The sequence below is a fragment of the Hemiscyllium ocellatum genome, chromosome 1 (genome assembly GCF_020745735.1).
Source record: "Hemiscyllium ocellatum isolate sHemOce1 chromosome 1, sHemOce1.pat.X.cur, whole genome shotgun sequence".
In the NCBI taxonomy this organism is placed as follows: Eukaryota; Metazoa; Chordata; class Chondrichthyes; order Orectolobiformes; family Hemiscylliidae; genus Hemiscyllium; species Hemiscyllium ocellatum.
In genome coordinates, this window is record NC_083401.1 from 59471655 (window position 1) to 59491615 (window position 19961).

Consider the following 19961-nt stretch of genomic DNA (forward strand, 5'->3'; position numbering starts at 1 on the left):
GGATCCTAAAGCCATGATCCATGAAGGATCCAAGATTATGTTATTTCAGGACTTCTCCCCGGCTTTGGCACGAAGGAGGAAGGCGTTTGATGAGGTGAAGAAATGTCTAAGGAACTTAAATATTCAATACACCTTACGCTACCCAGCGACGTTATGCTTTACCCACGAAGGATCCGAGTATAATTTTAGATCACCAGAAGAGGCTAAGGAACTTTTAGACTCGTTTAAATAAATTGTAAGAGACAATTTATGTTGGCTTGCCTCTTCCACACTCCGTGGGGAGAAATGGATACTTTACTCTACTTTTGCTTCTGGGAGCAGGGTTGTCTTCCCTTGCTATTTTATGTTATTATACTTAACTGTAATCTGTTGGAGTTGTAATTTTATAGTTATGTGTGTTTGTACGTGGCATTGATGCTATCAGATATACTCAGGTATGGGTGGGGAGGGGTGGGGGTGGGGCGCTCACTGTTAACTCTAGCTCAGTATTATATCTAAATCCTATGAAGGAGCGCCCGGGTCAAGGGTGGGACACTGTTTGGGAGAGGATATGGTGGACCTTTAGAAAGGAAGTAAGGCCCCCTGAGAACAAGGGGGAGGATCTCCATTCAAACATGTTTTATTTATTTTTTGTTCTTATTGTTTGGAAATAGTTTCCTTTTTATTTTACTGTTATGAGTGTTTTAGAGAACATTTTCTCTTGTTTGAAGGATGTAAGTGACTCAACTATACACTCTGGATAATTGTGGATTAGATTAGTAGTTAACTGAGTTTCATTGTTTTTCTTTCTTCTTTAGTATCATTCCTTTGAATTTTGATTATTATATATTTAAGATCTATTTTTATATTAATGTTTGTGCTTGAAAGTTCTGTTTATTTTTGTAAATCTGTCAAAATATTAAATTTCTAATAAAAATATCTTTTAAAAAAAAACTGGAATCTCTGTTCTGTCAATTGCTTACATTTATCCATTTTATCTTTATATCAGGGTAAGCAGATACATTATTATTCATATTAAATGACTGAGAAACAGTAAATTGCTGAGTCCAGCACAAGTCCATCTGGCATTCAAGTCACTGCCTGCCAGTTTGAAAGTTCCCACTCTACTTCTGACTGTTAGCCAATCTTCTATCCAAGCTATACTAGCATGCATATTAAATGTTGAGCTGCAGCTTTTAGAATTGCAAATGATTCTCCATCTTCCCTGCTAGCATCAAAACACTACATTTTTAAAAAGTTTCCCTTTTGTAGGACTACATTGCCAAATCTGGATCTCATTTGAAGAAGTCACAAGTAGGAAAACAGAGTTAATGCTGGGCCAGTTAGGGCTGTTTTCAAATGTGAAAAGGGAGCTAGAAAATACTAGCTTTTATAATGTGGCCTGAGGGGAGAAGCAGCAACTGGAACCGATGGTGAGGGGGCCAACAGCACAAGGCAAAGTACCAAGGTGATAAAGACATGTGGCAGGGGGTGGGTGGATTTTAATCAAAATGAAGGTCAAAGATCATGCTGTAAAGTTGTTAAAACCATACGCGGTCAAAGCAGCTATAAAGTGCCTTCGTGGAAAAATTAAGCGTTGTTCCTCCACCTTGCATTGAGCTCTACTGGAACACAGGAATAGGACCAGGAAGGAAACGTCGGTATGGGAGCAAAGAATGACAAAGAACTGAAGGTCTGAGGCATTGTTACAGACAGAGCAGCTATGTTCTGCAAAGTGCTCATGTTATCTGCACTGTCTCATACCAACATAGACTGACTGTATGGTTAACAGAGAATGCAGTAGGCTAGACTGGAACAGTATAAATAAAATGCTGCTTCACCTGAAATATATGCTAGGAACTTTGGATAATAGGTGGTGAAAGAACAAGTGTCATACATTTGTGGTTGCATAGCAAGGTGCCATGAGATATGAGCAAATAATGTTAGAGCAATGGAATGGAGCAGGACATAATTGAACAGTCCCCAGGGAATACTGACAGTGGAGGAGAGGGGACAAGCATTTGGTGATGGTATTCTGCTGAGGGTGACAGATTGCCAATGAAACCAATGGTGGGGTGGAAAATAAGGACAAAGGGAATCCTATCGCTGCTCTGGAAGAGAAGGAGATGGGTGAAGGCAGAAGTGCAGGAATAGGTCTGATACACCTACCTGTTAACCATAATTGGTGGGAGATCCTCACTGAGGAAACATGGATATGTTTGAAATCCCTTTGAAATATGGAATGGAAAAACTGGAAAGAACAAAATGGAGTCCTCGCAGGAAGGAGGGTGAGAGACAGTAAGCAAAGATAACTTTGGGAGTAAGTCATTTGCAGTGGATATTGGTTGGCATCCTATTCCAGGAATGGAATAGTAAAGAGTCAGAGATAGACCAGGTGAAAGTGACAGAAGGATAAAGAAAGAGGTGGGTTGCGAGGGATTGATACACAGCCCCTGCAAAGACAACAGCATCAGCCTCATCAGTAGGTTTGTTATAAACTCAAGTTAGACCTGAGAGAAGAGAGAGCAACATGTGCAGAGGAGACAGGTTAGAGTGAGCAAGAGGAGCAAAGAAACTAAGGTAGCTGATTTCATGTCAACAGTTCAAATCATAATGCTTCATGTCCATGGTTAAAACTGAGTTAGCAACAGATTCCAGACTTTTTCCTTATACTTTTCAACCAAAGCATAAAAACTAATGTTACAATGGTCAACCTCCAATCACGTACATTAAAAGTCTTACACTGCTAAGATTTCCTCGTTCTGAAGAGTCAACCTGAAATCTTTCCTCATACTGCCAGTCCTCTGGATTTCCAGTATTGTACTGGTTTATAACTTAGTATTACTCTATTCTTGTCCTAAAAAAACATGTTTCAACAGGCTAACACCTAATAGCTCAATTCTTCTACTGCCTTTAGTAAACATCACATTTCTTCCAAAAGCCATAGGCAATGATCCATAGAAATGCAACCTTCCTCAGTAGACAGAAATTTGATGGGATGAAGTCTGCAAACCGAAAATAGACATGAAAGCTCAAATTTTGAGTATGTTTAAAATGTAGAAAATTGATTGATTTGTGATATGTGATTAGCAATGCATAGAGTTACAGGGATTGTGCGGACAAAAGGCATCAAAGTGTACAATCAGCCACAATAAGCGGCAGAGCAAGCACCACAGGGTAAATAGTTACTCCTGTTCCTATTCAAATTCCCTCAAATCCAACATATTCCTATCAGCCCCACCAAACCAAACTCTTCAAACAGTGAGGCTATCTAGACTTTCACGCTTATTATCTAAGCCTCCTCCATCTTTTGGATGGATGGTAGTCTACTACTTATGCAACAGGACGACCAATTTAGTTCAAATTTGTCATGGCATATTATGAAAATTTCTGATATTCATGTACAAATCATGAGAAAAGTTTCAGGGTTATTGGAAAAATTGAACTGGTTCATTAATATGCTTTTAGGTAAAATCTCTACCTGGTTTTGTCTACAGATAACAAAGTCACATTGCAGTTGGCATTGCTCCATGAAGTGTTCAAATGTTAGAAGATAGAAATAAAGTGCTTAAAGGTGTTAGATAGCAAGCAACTATGCATACAGAAAAAACAGGCAATATTTCAAGCTGTTGACCTTTCATCAGAACCAGGAAACCCAGATGCAACAATGAACTAAGATAGTGAGAAAAGGAAGGGAGAGTAAAAAAAAAGTTATGATGGGGTGGAATGCAGGAAGATTCAATAAAAGCATCATGAGGCAAAACAACAACAGGACAAGCAATGAAAATATTATCTAGAATCAGTGAGAATGAGGAGAGAGGAATCAGCAACAGCTCTTCAAAACAAATGGGGACAGAACTTAGAAAACATTGAACTTGTACTATTTGCCAAAAGGTGGCGAACACCCAAAAGAGGAAATGCTGGCCCTCAAGCTTACATTAAGCTTCATTGGAATAGTATAGATGTAAGGCAGAGCACTCAGAGCAGGACAGAAAATCAAAAGGTCATCAGAACCTCAGTTACACCCCATCAAAATCTACCCAATTTGTTTGCTGTAGTAAATCCAGTGCAAGAAGTTGAAAGTAAAATTTAAATCACTTTTAACTTGAAATGACATTTAGGACAAGGAAGTTGGTAATAGAACGAGAAATAAAATACGGGTCTACAGATGTAGGTGAAAAGTAGAATGAAAAGCTGCCATAAATGGAGAAATGACTATGTTCCTGTTAGGGTGAAAGGAAAGGCTGGTCGGTATAGGGAATGCTGGATGACTAAAGAAATTGAGGGTTTGCTTAAGAAAAAGGAAGCATATGTAAGGTATAGACAGGATAGATCGAGTGAATCCTTAGAGTATAAAGGAAATAGGGAAATCAGAAGGGCAAAAAGGGAACATGAGACAGCTTTGGCAAATAGAATTAAGGAGAAACCAAAAGGGGTTTTACAAATATATTAAGGACAAAAGGGTAACTAGGGAGAGAATAGGGCCCCTCAAACATCAGCAAGACGGCCTTTGTGTGGAGCCGCAGAAAATGGGGGAGGTACTATATGAGTAATTTGCATCAGTATTTACTGTGGAAAAAGATATGGAAGATATAGACTGTAGGGAAATAGATGGTGACTTCTTGAAAAATGTCCATATCACAGAGGTGGAAGTGCTGGATGTCTTGAAATGGTCAAAGGTGGATAAACCCCCAGGGACCTGATCAGGTGTACCATAGAACTCTGGGAAGCTAGGGAAATGATTGCTGGGCCTCTTGCTGAGATATTTGTATCATCGATAGTTACAGGTGAGGTGCTGGAAAACTGGAGATTGGCTAACGTGGTGCCACTGTTTAAGAAGGGAGGTGAGGACAAGCCAGGGAACTAAAGACCAGTGTGCCTGACGTCAGTGGTGAGCAAGTTGGAGGGAATCCTGAGGGACAGGATGTACATATATTTGGAAAGGCAAGGACTGATTAGAGATAGTCAACATGGCTTTAGAGTCATAGAGTCAAAGAGATGTACAACATGGAAACAGACCCTTCGGTCCAACCTGTCCATGCCGACCAGATATTCCAAAGCAATCTAGCCCCACCAATAAAAAAAACCATAAAAGTTCTTCACTATCTATCTACCTGCGATTCCACTTTCAAGGAGCTATGAACCTGCACGCCACGGTCTCTTTGTTCAGCAACACTACCTAGGACCTTAGCATTAAACCTGCAAACTTCCAAACTATACCTCTTATGCTTACATCAAAACCATTTATATAAATGACAAAAAGGAGAGGACCCAGCACCGATCCTTGTGGAACTCCACTGGTCACAGGCCTCCAGTCTGAAAAACAATCCTCCGCCACCATGCCTCTTAAATGTTGCAATTGTACCAGTCTCCACCACTTCCTTTGGCAGCTCATTCCATACATATACCACCCTCTAGATCCCATAACTCCCATTATGATTGGTTCCAGATTTGAAGTTTTTAAATTGAATAAGTAAGGCATTTGACAAGGTTCCCCATGGGAGACTGATAAGCAAGGTTGGATCTCATGGAATACAGGGAGAACTAGCCATTTGGATACAGAACTGGCTCAAAGGTAGAAGACAGAGGGTGGTGGAGGGTGCCACAAGGATTGGTGCTGGGTCCTCTACTTTTTGTCATTTACATAAATGATTTGAATGCAAGCATAAGAGGTACACAGTTAGTGAGTTTGCAGATGGCACCAAAATTGGAGGTGTAGTGGACAGCAAAGAGGGTTACCTCAGATTACAACAGGATCTTGACCAGATGGGCCAATGTGCTGAGAAGTGGCAGATGGAGTTTAGTTCAGATAAATGCGAGGTGCTGCATTTTGGGAAAGCAAATCTTAGCAGAACTTATAATGGTAAAGTCCTGGGGAGTGTTGTTGAACAAAAAGACCTTGGAGTGCAGGTTCATAGCTCCTTGAAAGTGGAGTCTCAGGTAGACAGGATAGTGAAGGCGGCGTTTGGTATGCTTTCCTCTATTGGTCAGAGTATTGAGTACAGGAGTTGGGAGGTCACGTTTCAGCTGTACAGGACATCGTTTGGCCACTGTTGTAATTTTGCGTGCAATTCTGGTCTCCTTCCTATCAGAAAGACGTTGTGAAACTTGAAAGGATTCAGAAAAGATTTACAAGGATGTTGTCAGGGTTCGAGGATTTGAGCTATAGGAAGAGGCTGAACAGGCTGGGACTGTTTTCCCTGGAGTGAAGGCTGAAGGGTGACCTTATAAAAGGTTTACAAAATTATGAGGGGCATGGATAGGGTAAATAGACAAAGTCTTTTCCCTGGGGTCAGGGAGTCCAGAACTAGAGGGCATAGGTTTAGGGTGAGGGGGGAAACATGTAAAAGAGACCTAAGGGGCAACATTTTCACCAAGAGGGTGTATGGAATGAGCTGCCAGAGGATGTGGTGGAGGCTGGTACAATTGCAACATTTAAGAGGCATTTGGATGGGTATATGAATAGGAAGGGTTTGGGGGGATATGGGCCAGGTGCTGGCAGGTGGACTAGATTGGGTTGGAATATCTGGTCGGCATGGACAAATGGGACCGAAGGGTCTGTTTCAATGCTGTACATCTCTATGACTACAACATGAAAATTAATGACGTCAATAGAGACCAGATGATGTACATGTTTAAAAATATCATTCCTTGAGCCTACGTTGAGTAAACACCACATGGAAGACAACTCAAACTTGACAAATGAAACATGACTGATGAATAAAGCCTGGCAGGCAAGTTAATGAAGTTCACACGAATCAGTTTCTCCAAACAATCTTTTCGTCACCACTTTGGATTCTACCCCTTCCTGGCTCAGCACAAGCTTTCACTGCATTCATTTCCAAATGTCTGGGTGCTTACTTCACAGGCATGGATAGATTATTTAATGTAAAAGTAAAATTAAATCAATTCACTTTGCAAGTCAACTAAATGAAATGGTCAAGTTACTCAGTTGGCAAATTCATTGGTAATTCAGTCCCATTTGAGCAATCAGCTGAAAATGACAACTTGTCATACGATACAGATTAAGAGAACACTTCCAGCATTCATCTGAATAGTACATTAGGATTTCAGCTGAAAGGCTAATGGGAACAGAATCAAGTCATCTTTGATAACCAGTTTAGAGTTAGCAAAATTCCATGAAATGGAGAAAAATATATTGAGGAGGGGTTACAGGGAGAGGTCCGAGATGAGATGAGCGTTGACTGTACACAATGACCACAATTTTTTTGAAAGCCAGGTATTTCATCCAACTTCTTTATCAAAAGAAACAAGAGTGTTCTTTTCAAAGTCAGCCTATTCTACCAGCTACATCTACTGTACTGAATGCAATTCATTCAACTCCAACACAGTGGTTTACCATAAGGCATAGTTTTAATAGTAATGTGAAATTCACATTAGCACTTCAATGAATGAATATCAAAATGTACTTCCATGCATTGTTAAAAGCAGTCTCTACACCTTTGGTGCCTTTCTGAGTGAATTTTCTCAATTTTGCTCAGTCACATGTTAAAGGTCTTGTATAGGTTGTCAGAGACACTGACATTTTCACAGATGCTTTGCAGACACACCCAAATTGTCTGTGGTCCTCCAGGAAGTCTCCTTCCAACTGTGCATGTCTTAACCAGTGAAACTGGCTTTGATTTATTCGTGCTTCCATGCTGGGCATATTTGCTTGGGACACATGCTACTATTGGATTATACTTCTTGCCACTGAATACAAAGTTAGGTGAAAGGATGAATCATGGGGAGGATTCAAACATGTTGCAGTGATTTGGACAGGCTGAATGAGTAGGCAAACATGCATGGTAATGCAGCATGTGGATAAATGAGAGATTTCCACTAGCAGCAAAAGCAGGAAGGCAAATTATTTGAAGGCTGTAAATTGAGGGTATCCTTCTGCACCAGACATTTAAAGGAAGCACGCAGGTGCAACAGGTAGTAAAGGCAGCAAATTGTTGGCCTTCAACAGCAAAAGCATTGACTTTAGCAGCAAGGCCGTCTTACTGCAATTATGTGTAGTATTGCTGAGGCCACCTCAAATAATGTGTGCAGTTTTAGTTTCCTTATCTGAGGATGGATGTTTTTGCTATAGAGGGAGTGCAGCAAAGATTTGCCAAATTGGTTCCTGGGATGACAGGACTGATGTATAAGGACAGACTGACTCAGTTAGAAAAGTATTCACGAGAGTTTAGAAGAATGAGTTTGGGAATGGATGGAATTTCTTAAACCAATGAATTTCCAACAGCACTGGACAGGTTAGATGCAGGAAGGTTGCTCCCATAGTGGAGGGTCCAGAACCAGGAGTCATCGGATAAGGAACAAATCTTTAGGACTGAAATTAGAAGAAATTTCTTCATCCAGAGTGTGATGAGCACGTGGAATTCACTATCACAAAGTGGTTGAGCCAAAACAGATTTTATGATGATGGCAGATATAGATATTGTATATCAAAGGATATAGGGGAGGGTGAAATGAGAGGACAGAGAAACCACGATTGTCCAGCATTCAATTATCCAAATATCAGTTTATCCAGCAAGACTGTAATGCCCCAATGCTCAGCTAAACTATGTTATCCAGCATTCGATTATCTGGAATTTGATTAACTGAGCAAAAACTCCCCATCTGTGTAATTCAGATAATCGAGGTTCCTCTGTATTGAGCTTGATGACCTGCCATGATCATACTGAAAAACAGAGCAGGCCCGAAAGGTTGAACAGCCTACTCCCATCTTCTATGTTTCTATGAAATTCGAGAACATGGTGGTACTTCTCAAATGCATTCAAGTGGCAGGTAGCAGTTGTGCGAGTCTCTGAAACACATGGAAGCTGGGAATCACTGCTGCCCAGTAAACCAGGACCTTCAGTCTCTGAGATCCTGACAGTCTTTCCCTGAAAAAAGGGGAAATGGCCCAGTTGGCAGAGTGAAGACAATGATGAATTTCATCATTTTGCCCACCTTTTAGAGAGATGCCTCCTAAATTACAAGAAAGAGCCCATGTTCCAGGATCTTGCTATTGATTCAAATCGGAGGGAAGGTACAGATCTGCGGAAGCATGTTGAAAAAAAGAGAACATGGTTTCCCATGTGTTTATTAAAAGCCTTATTTTCTCACGTACAAAAAATAATAAGTAGGTAGTTAATACCACTGAACAAGTCACAAGGTTCAGCATTGCAGTCACACTCCAAACCTTGAGAGCAAGAAACATCAAGGCAAATAACTCATGCAGTCTACCTGGAGCATTGTCTTTAGATCAAATAAGTCACCAGAGGCAAGTTTCCTTCTTGGTAGGATATAAAAGAAGTTTGAAAAGATTTGTAGCTCGGGTGCTCGTTGTTGTGGTTCTGTTCGATGAGCTGGGAATTTGTGTTGCAGACGTTTCGTCCCGTCTCGGTGACGTACTCAGTGCTTGGGAACCTCCTGTGAAGCGCTTCTGTGATCTTTCCTCCGGCATTCATAGTGATTTGTATCTGCCGCTTCTGGTTGTCAGTTCCAGCTGTCCGCTGCAGTGGTTGGCATATTGGGTCCAGATCAATGTGCGTATTGATTGAATGCGTGGATGAGTGCCATGCCTCTAGGAATTCCCTGGCTGTTCTCTGTATGGCTTGTCCTATAATAGTAGTGTTGTCCCAGTCGAACTAATGTTGCTTGTCATCTGAGTGTGTGGCTACTAAGGATAGCTGGTTGTGTCGTTTCGTGGCTAATTGGTGTTCATGGATGCGGATTATTAGCTGTCTTCCTGTTTGTCCTATGTAGTGTTTTGTGCAGTCCTTGCATGGGATTTTGTACAATACATTGGTTTTGCTCATGCTAGGTATCGGGTCCTTCGTCCTGGTGAGTTGTTGTCTGAGAGTGGCTGTTGGTTTGTGTGCTGTTATGAGTGGTCGCAGTACTCTGGCTGTCAGTTCAGAAATGCTCTTGGTGTATGGTAGTGTGGCTAGTCCTTTGGATTGCAGCATGCCCTCGTTCCGTTGTCTTTCCCTTAGGCATCTGTTGATGAAATTGCATGGGTATCCGTTTTTGGTGAATACATTGTAGAGGTGTTCTTGTTCCTCTTTTTGCAGTTCTGGTGTACTGCAGTGTGTTGTGGCCCTTTTGAATAGGGTCTTGATGCAACTTCTTGTGTGTGTTGGGGTGGTTGCTTTCGTAGTTCAGGACTTGGTCTGTGTGTGTGGCTTTCCTCTATACCTTTGTGGTGAATTCTCCGTTCAGTATTCTCTGTACCATCACGTCTAAGAATGGAGTTGGTTGTCCTTTTCTTCCTCTCGAGTGAATCGGATTCCTGTGAGTGTGGTGTTGATGATTCGGTGTGTGTTCTCTCTTTCTGTGTTTTTAAATGATTACAAAGGTTCATCCACATATCTGACACAGAGTTTGGGGTGAATTTGCGGTAAGACAGTTTGTTCTCATCTTTGCATTACCGCTTCTGCTACGAATCCAGAGATGGGTGAGCCGTTGATTTGTTCATATATTTGATTGTTGAATGCGAAGTGTGTTGTGAGGCACAGGTCCAGTAGTTTGAGTATGCCGTCTTTGTTGGTAGGTTCAACGTCCTGTTGTCTGTTCTGTCTGTCCAGCAGGTTGGCTATTGTTTCTCTGGCTAGGGTTTTGTCAATAGAGGTGAACAGTGCCATTACATCGAATGAGACCATGGTTTCTTTCTTGTCTATGTGTATATTTCCTATGATGTCCAAGAATTCTTGTGTTGATTGTATAGTGTCTGGGTCCACTGATCAGGTGTTTTAGTTTCTGCTATAGTTCTTTAGCCAGTTTGTGTGATGTTGTCCCTGGTAGTGATACTATGGGTCTGAGTGGGATGTCTGGTTTGTGCACTTTAGGTAGTCCATAGAATCTGGGGGTGTTGTTGCTTTCAGGTTTCATTCTTTGTAGGTCAAACCTGGTTATCTGTCCGTTTTTTTGTCGGTTCCTCAGTATGTTGTTTATCCTACCGGTGAGCTGTGGGGTGGGGTCAAATTCCCTCCTTTGGTAGGTGTTGGTATCTGCAAGTAGTTGTTGCGCTTTTTGGATGTAGTCTGTTTTGTCCAGGATGACCGTCATTCTGCCTTTGTCTGCTGGTAGTATGATTATGTTCTTATCATTTCTTAGTGATTTTAGTGCTTCCCTCTCCTTGGCGTTGAGGTTATGTATTTGTCTTTTCCTTGTTATCAGAGGTACGATACTTTGTCTCACTGTTTGTTGTGTCTCTTCTGTCAGTCCATTGTTCTTGTGTGTGCATTCTAGTGTCACTAGGAAGTCTGATGTCTTGGCGTCCCTGTGGTTGTAGTTGAGTCCCTTGGCCAGTATTATACTTTCCATGTCTGTGAGCTGTCTGTGGGAGAGGTTTCTAACCCAGGTGTGTGTTGTGGTGTCCTCTGTTGTGTTACTTTGGCCATTTTTTCTTTTAGTGCCTTTTTTTTGCGGTGTGTGGTCCTGTTCTGTCCTATGGTGACGGCCTGTTCTATGGTCCGGGTCCATTCCTGATTGGTGGTTTTGGAAATTAACGATTTTTGGCACGCAATTTCTTGTCTGTATTTGTGAAGTCTGTTGTAAGCATCTATAATCATTACCTGGATCATCCAGAATCCGTTGTGTCTGGCTGTGTCCCTGGCTTATGGGTTGTTGACTGGTGGTCTTTATCTGACACATGGTGGAAGGATTCAATTCTTTCGGCATTCATGCCGGAACCGGAGTTGTTCGTATGTGGCACTTAGGCGGTTGGCACAGGATTCCCATTTCCTGGCTTGTTTTAGCGTCTCTCGCCCGTAGGTGTTTAAAGTTTGAGAAGATTTGTAGCTCGGGTGTTCGTTGTTGTGGTTCTGTTCGCCAAGCTGGGGATGTGTGCTGCAGACGTTTCGTCCCCTGTCTAGGTGACATTCTCAGTGCTTGGGAGCCTTATGTGAAGCGCTTTTGTGATGTTTCCTCCGGCATTTATATTCACCAGGACGAAGGACCGGATACCCAGCATGAGCAAAACCAATGTAGTGTACAAAATTCCATGCAAGGACTGCACAAAACACTACATAGGACAAACAGGAAGACAGCTAATGATCTGCATCCATGAACACCAACTAGCCACAAAACGACACGACCAGCTATCCTTAGTAGCCACATACTCAGATGACAGGCAACATGAGTTTGACTGGGACAACACTATTATAGGACAAGCCAAACAGAGAACAGCCAGGGAATTCCAAGAGGCATGGCATTCATCCATAGATTCAATCAATAAGCACATCGACCTGGACCCAATATACCAGCCACTGCAACGGACAGCTGGAACTGACATGAACATACAAATCACTATAAATGCTAGAGGAAACATCACAGAAGCGCTTCACAGGAGGCTCCCAAGCACTGAGGATGTCACCTAGACAGGGGACGAAACATCTGCAACACAAATTCCCAGCTCAGCGAACAGAACCACAACAGGATGTAAAAGATCCTGTGGCACTATTTTGAAGACAGACAGGATCTTACTTTCCTGTGTCCTGGAAATGTCCTTCAAGCAACAGTCTGTCTGATCAAACTAGTTGAGAGTTTCTAACAATATAATAATCACTACATCTCTCAACTACTTTGATGGTTATAAAACATTTTTGTAGCAGTGATTGTGGAAAAGCACAATATAATTTCAATTTTTATCTCTCACCACTCCCACCCAACTATATTCAGTTCCCTGCATTATCATAAACACAAATATTCTCTACTTTAGCCTAGACAAGTGGTTAGCAGACTGCACTACTGTAATTACAAGACTTCTCAGCTAACTAACATGTTCAACAAGACCTGGCACTGAATTAAAAGCTGATTTCTCTCTCCCCGATTTTAGTTGCACTGAGGCAAAATTCAACAATTTCACCTCAATTCCAATAACAGAACACTGAGCAAGTCCATCCTGGCCTCTCAAGTTTAAACTTCTAAAAAGTTAATGTCAGAATAGCAGTCTATTTTTAAACCCAGAAAGTTAATGCCAACTAACTGTTTGGAAAATATTTTAACTCAAAATTAACACACCATGTTGACTTATAATGTTTTGACAACTTCAGTACCTGAGGATCCAAGAATAAAACGTAAGGCAACTTTCAAATCTAAAAATAGGATGAGTCTGGTATTTTGAAATCAGGAGGGTCAAGCTCATATTTCCACTCCCTCCAACCACTACTTCTTTCTTCCCTGTCCATCAAACTGACCTCAATGAAAGCGGGGGTTCACGCAAGCCAGCATTAAACTTTGTTCTACAGATTTTATTCATGTTTCAGTTAAAACATTAAGACTTTAAAAGCTAAATCGAAACAAGAACAACCTCCGTCCAATTCCAACTACAGAATAAAAGCACACCTCGTTAATGCTAACAAACTCAAGACTGCATTCTTTCCAACTCGACGGTCTGGAACGTGCATTAAAGCTGCCATTTGATCTCAATAACCGCACACTGTCTCCAGTAGAAGCCCAGCTTACCAAGTGGCTTCATCGTGCACTTTTCGTCGGTTCTATAATCCAATAACAGGGCATATTGAAACAACTCCCAAAAGATAAGGAAAACACACAACTTCAAAACTAAACCACTATCGGTTTAATTAAAACGCTAGTAGGGCAGTGATGTCTCCCCCCACATACCTTGCCCACAACAATCACAACTTAGCACCACAACATACCACAGGAATTAAAAACGCGAAATGGGGTGGGGACAGAAAACGCTGAAAATACTCAGATCGAGAATAAAACAAAGCTAACGGTTCAAGTCAGTGACCTTCCATCAGAACCGTGGCTACCGGTCTGAGACCCAGGTCTCGATGGTGGTGAAGCTGAGTTTGAAGACTGCCGGAAGATGCGAGTAGATCAGAATCCCCGGATCCCAAGGGTGGGCGATTTGGGACACAGAGTCCCCTGGCCAAGTCTAGGCCCCTGCCATTAGTCCCCATCCCCCCAGCGGCCTCGGACCGACACCATCGAGCCCACGCCGCACGTCAATGAAGCGCCCTCAGGCCCACGCGCACACCGTCACCTTTCCGTTAGCCCGGCGCCGATTTGAAAAGGCCCAGATGCGACCACGAGCCACACTCGGAGCGTGAACGCTCCAGCCACCGCTCATTTACCTGTCAATGTGCTCACAAAGCCGCGCGGCCCACGTGACTGCCTCAAATCCCCGCCGCCATCTTGAACACGTGACGTCACGATGCGTCGCACCGCCAATCGCTCCTTTTCAGAAATATCTTTTCCGGATCGATAATAAGAACAACTATTTAGTTAAGATCACTCTTTTGTATTTTTTGTTCCAAACGACAAAGTAATTTTCCTCCTCTTTCCCTCTTCCTTTTCCTCATGTGACCAGATGACTGACGTCATTTTCGAGCGCCGTTGCTATTGGTGATTATGTATTATTTGGACGAAGTTTATTTAAACTACAATTTATATAAAAACTTTATTCAAAGTTAGACAAAAATAAAGTATTAAAAGCATTCATTTGGTAGTTTTGTTTGAAGAGGATATTGACGTAGAAACCATTGATTGTTTAGCATGGAGCATAGTGAAGAGAAGAAAACCGTTCCTGTATTATTTCTTCTCATTTTTTTTGAACTACAATTGAATTATGGTGTTCTGTGATATTGTTGGAAGTATTTTAAATGTACAAGAAAGTTTTGTAAAGGAAAAGTCAAAACATTTTCCAACATGGAAATGTATCATGTTTTCCACCACGAGGACTAAATACCTTCCACTAAAAGTTCTCAACAAAAACAGAAATTGCTGGAGAAACTCAGCAGGTCTGGCAGTATTTGTGGAGAGAAAACAAAGTTAGTGTTTCGACTCTAGTGACCGTTCTTCAGAATTGATAGCGAAGAAAAATTCAATGTTTCCACATAATATCCCATAAAATATATCATTTTTAGAAACACAAAATGAGCTCAGGTTTGAAGTGAAATATGTAATGCACAATCTTTAAGAATAAATATAAATTTACTCTTCTGAATCAAAGTCCCTTTTATGTCAATTATTATTTTATGTCAAAAATTCGCAATGGAACACGGTAATTCAAAATGGGAAGGAGACAACAAACAGGTAATTGCAGGCCAATTAATTTTACACCTGTTATTGGGAAAATTGGATCAGTTAGTACATGCTCAGGGAGGAGAGATCACATCACTGTCTGGGAGATAGTTCAGAGAATTTGGAGGCAGTGTGGGAATTCAAAGCATAGGGGAGAAATTTTTTTTGCTTGCTTTGTTGGCTCATAGTTTGTAAGGTTTGTTTTGAATTGGATAAATTGAAGCCCAGGATTGGGCGCGAAACACAAAACAAAGAGTGACATCACAGGAAAACAATAAGTTTATTGGATGGTAGTAACTGCTAAAGACCAATAGTAAATTTTAAAATAACAAATTGACCATACCTCCTATATTCGTATCCAAATAATTTATATTAATGAAAAAAAGCAGAAGACCCAGCATTGATCCTTACCACTGGTTACAGGCCACCAGTTCAAAAAACATCCCTCTAATACCATCCTCTCTGTCCTACTTCAAGCCAATTTTTGATCCAATTGGCTCGGTCTCCGTGGATTCCATGTGATCCAACCTTTCTAACCGGTCTACCATGAAGAACCTTGTCCAACATTTTGCTGAAGTCCATATAGACAATGCCTACTGCTCTGTTTTCATCAATCTTCTTTGTCACTTCTTCAAGAAACTCAATCAAATTACTGCGACACTCTGCATAAAGCCAAGTTAACTATTCGTAGCCAATTCTTGCCTTTCTAAATGCATATAAATCCTGTTCCTCAGAATTCCCCTCAACAGTTTACCCACCATTGACATCAGGCTCACCAGTCTACAATTTCCCGGCATTTCTTTACTGCCTTTCTTAAACAATGGCATCATGTTAGCCAACCTCCAGTCTTCCAGCACCACACCCATGGTTATTGATATAAATGCCTCAGCAACCTCTTCCCCAGCTTCCCATAGGTTTTGCGTTAACCTGATCAGGTTCCAGGAATTATACACCTTTATGCGTTTTAAGATATGCAGCAGCTACTTTTCTGTAATGTGGGCACTTTTCAAGATATCACTATTTATTTCCTCAAGTTCTCTAGCTTCTGTGTCCTTCCAATATCAAGATACCAAGATGAAACATTTGTTTAGTATTTCACCCATCTCCTCTGGTTCCTTACATAGAGACATTGTTGATTTTTAAGGGACCCTATTCTCTCCTTAGTTACTCTTTTGCCCTTAATGTAGTTGTAGAATTTCTTTGGATTCTCCTTAACCCTATTTGCCAAAGCTTTTTCATGCGCCCTTTTTGTCCTCCTGATTTCCCTCTTAAGTACATTCCTACTGCCCTTTATACTACTCTATGCATTCACTCAATCCTAGCTGTCTATACCTGACATATTGCTCCTTTTTCTTGACCAGAGCATCAATTTCTCTTGTCATCGAACATTACCTAAGCTACCAGTCTTGCCCTTCACACTAACAGTCTCTGATCTCTCATTATCTCATTTTTGAAGACCCCCCAACTTTCCAACCATTAATTTACCTATGAATAGGTTCTTCCAATCAATGTTTGAAAGTTCTTGCCCCATGCCATCAAAATTGGCCTTACTCCAATTTCAGACTTTAACTTTTAGATTAGGTCTATCCTTTTCCATAACTATTTTAAAACTAATAACATCTTGATCACTGGCCCCAAAGTGCTCCCCTCCTGATACCTCAGTCACCTGCCCTGCCTTATTTCCCAACAGAAGGTCAAATTTTGGAAACTTTAGGAAAGATGTGGAAGCTTTGGAGAGGGTGCAGAGGAGATTTACCAGGATGTTGCCTAGAATGGAGAATAGGTCATACAAGGATAGGTTGAGAGTGCTAGGCCTTTTCTCATTGGAACGGCAAAGGATGAGGGGTGACTTGATAGAGGTTTATAAGATGATCAGAGGAATAGATAGAGTAGACAGTCAGAGACTTTTTCCCCGGGTACAACAGAGTGTTACAAGGGGACATAAATTTAAAGTGAAGGGTGGAAGGTATAGGGGGGATGTCAGGGGTAGGTTCTTTACCCAGAGAGTGGTGGGGGCATGGAATGCGCTGCCTGTGGGAGTGGCAGAGTCAGAATCATTGGTGACCTTTAAGCGGCAATTGGATAGGTACATGGATAGGTGCTTAAGCTAGGACAAATGTTCGGCACAACATCGTGGGCCGAAGGGCCTGTTCTGTGCTGTATTGTTCTATGTTCTATGTTCTATATGTTCTCTTGTAGGTACATCACATATTGAATAAGAAAGTTTTCTTGTACACACTTAACAAATTTTTCTCCATCCAAGCCCTTAACACTATGGCAGTCCCAGTCTATATTTGGAAAGTTAAAATCTCCTATCATTACAACCCTATTATTCTTAAAGAGATCTGAGATCTCCTTAAATATTTGCTCCTCAATTACCTACTGATTACTGGGGAACCTACAGTACAATCCCAAGAAGGCAATCATCCCTTTCTTATTTCTCATTTCCACCCATATAACAGCACCAGATGCTCACCCAGGAATACACAAAGTACATCTGTAATGTTATCCTTAACCAAAACACCACTATACCCTCATCTTTCTATCCTTCCAATAGCATTTACATTTTGGAAAATCAGTCCTGCCCCTCCCTGAGCCACATTTCTGTAATAGCTATAATATCCAGTCCCATTGTTCCAAACATATCCTGAGTTCATCTGCCTTACCTGTCAGGCCTCTTGCATTGACATAAATGCACTTTAATTTATCGGTCTTACCTCAGGTAATGGCTGCTATTACCTGACTTGACTATTTAACTTGCTCCTCTTCTCCACTGTACCAGCCTTATACTTGTTTCTATTTTCACTATCTCTTTGGGTCCCACCCCCAATTTTAAAGCTTCCCAAGTAGTACTAGCAAATCTCCCTGCCAGGATATTTGTTCCCTTCCAATTCAGGTACAACCTGCCCTTCTTATACAGGTCACTAGAAGTGATCCCAATGATCCAAAAATGTGAATCCCTGCTCGCTGCACCAGCTCCTCAGCCATGCATTCATCTGCCTGTCCTTCTATTCCTAGTCTCACATGGCACTAAGAGTAATCTAGATTTTACTACCCTCAAGGATCTACTTTTTGACCTTCTGTCTAATTCCTGATATTTTCTCTGCAGAACCTCGTACCTTTCTCTTCCTATGTCATTGGTACCAATGTGTACAACAACCTTCTGCTGATCACTCTTCCCTTTGAGACTATTCTGCACCTTCTCTGAAACATCCTGACTTTGACACCAGGAAGGCAACACACCTTTCTGACATCTTGCTATTGGCCACAGAAACATCTGTCTGTTTCCCAGTCTAGCGAATCCTCTATCACAATTGATTGCTTGGAATCTAACATACTTCCCATTACAGGAGAACCCATGCCCAGTACCAGAAATCTGGCTGTCAGTGCTATATTCCCCTGAGAGGTCATCAGCCCCTGCAGTATCCAAAACAGCATATTTGTTTGAGATGGGAATAGTCACAGAAGACTCCTGCATTTCCTGCTCTCTCCTTCCTTTTCTATCTACCTGACTGTATCTGCAGTTTTCCACCCTCCTCAAAATGTCATTCACCACAATCCCTGTTCCTGTAAAATCCTCAATGTTACTGTTGCTCCAGCCAATTCATGCTATCTGATAGGATTCACAATCCAATACACTTCCTGCAGAGCCTATCTCCAGAAACATTGAAATTCTCCTAATCTCCACATCAGACAGGAAGACCATATCACTCGACTAAATCCATCTCTGCACCTTAAGCAATCTACAGACTCACAATATACCCCAAAAATAAACATAACACATTTTCTCAAAAGCTCAGTGTTACCATTGTCCTTAAAATACTTCTCCATGATAACCTAATACCTATCTTTTATAATAAAACTTTAATCAAGAAACAGGTCTCAGTAAAACATTAAAAATAATATCCTCATCTACTTACTGGTACAGATCTACAAAAGACAAAAGAAAAATTAAGATTTATAAATTTTATAAGTTTTAAAATCAAATACTTAATTGGTCAGGCTCTGAAATTGTCACTGATCACTTCTATGGGCCAATGGTCGAGGAGTGGCAGATGGAGTTTAATTTGTATAAATGTGAACTGTTGCATTTTGATAAGACAAATCAGGACATTACAGTTAATGGTAGGGGCCAGGGGAGTGTTGCCAAACTTTGGGGTGCAGGTTCATAGTTCCTTCAAAGCAGAGATGCAGGTACACAGGATGGTGAAGAAGATACATTTGCTTTCATTGGTCAGTGTATTGAGTACAGGATGTCATGTTTCAGCTGTACAGGACTTCAGTGAGGCCTCTTTTAGAAGACTGTGTTCAATCTCTCTGCTGGACTTATACACTTAATAACTGAATGGTAAGGGCTTGGAGAGTCACTGAACAAAGAGACCTTGGGATGCAAGTTCATAGTTCCTTCAAAGTGGAGTTGCAGGTAGATAAGATAGTGGAGAAGGTATGGTTGCCTTTATTGGTCAGTGCATTGAGTACATGAGTTAGGAGATAATGTTGTCACTGGACAGGATATTGGTTAGGTCACTTCTGGAATACTGCACGCAGTTCTGATGTCCCTGCGATAGGAAGGATGTTGTGAAACTTGAAATGATTCAGTAAAGACTTATAAGAATGTTGTCGGGTTGGCGGATTTGATCATAGGGAGAGGCTGAATAGGCTGGGGCTATTTTCCCTGGAGTGCCAGAAGCTGAGTTTATAAAATCACAAGGGACATGGATGAGGTGAATAGTTAAGGTCTTTTCCCCAGTGTAGGGGAGTCCAAAACGATAGGGCATAGGTTTCAGGTGAGAGGGGAAAGATTTATAAGGAAACTGGGTGGCAAAGTTTTCACACAGAGGGTCATTATGAGCTATTATGAGTTACCTATTGTCACATATATCTAAATAGATATAGTAAAAAGTGTTTTGTCACCACAAGCCAGCGCCATTTTGAGT

At 41.3% G+C, this 19961-nt stretch overlaps 1 protein-coding gene across 6 annotated transcripts in view; it reads right to left on the reverse strand.

Annotated features, from left to right (window-relative positions):
• ubap2a (ubiquitin associated protein 2a) overlaps nt 1-14136 on the reverse strand; it is a 122274-nt gene extending 108138 nt beyond the window's left edge. For 3 of the 6 annotated variants that reach the window (XM_060855828.1, XM_060855875.1, XM_060855501.1), the window contains exon 1: nt 14076-14136. The gene's annotated coding sequence lies outside the window, so the exon portion shown is untranslated. The other 3 variants (XM_060855884.1, XM_060855577.1, XM_060855661.1) reach the window with 3 other exon arrangements.
• Nucleotides 14137-19961: the final 5825 nt, after the last annotated feature.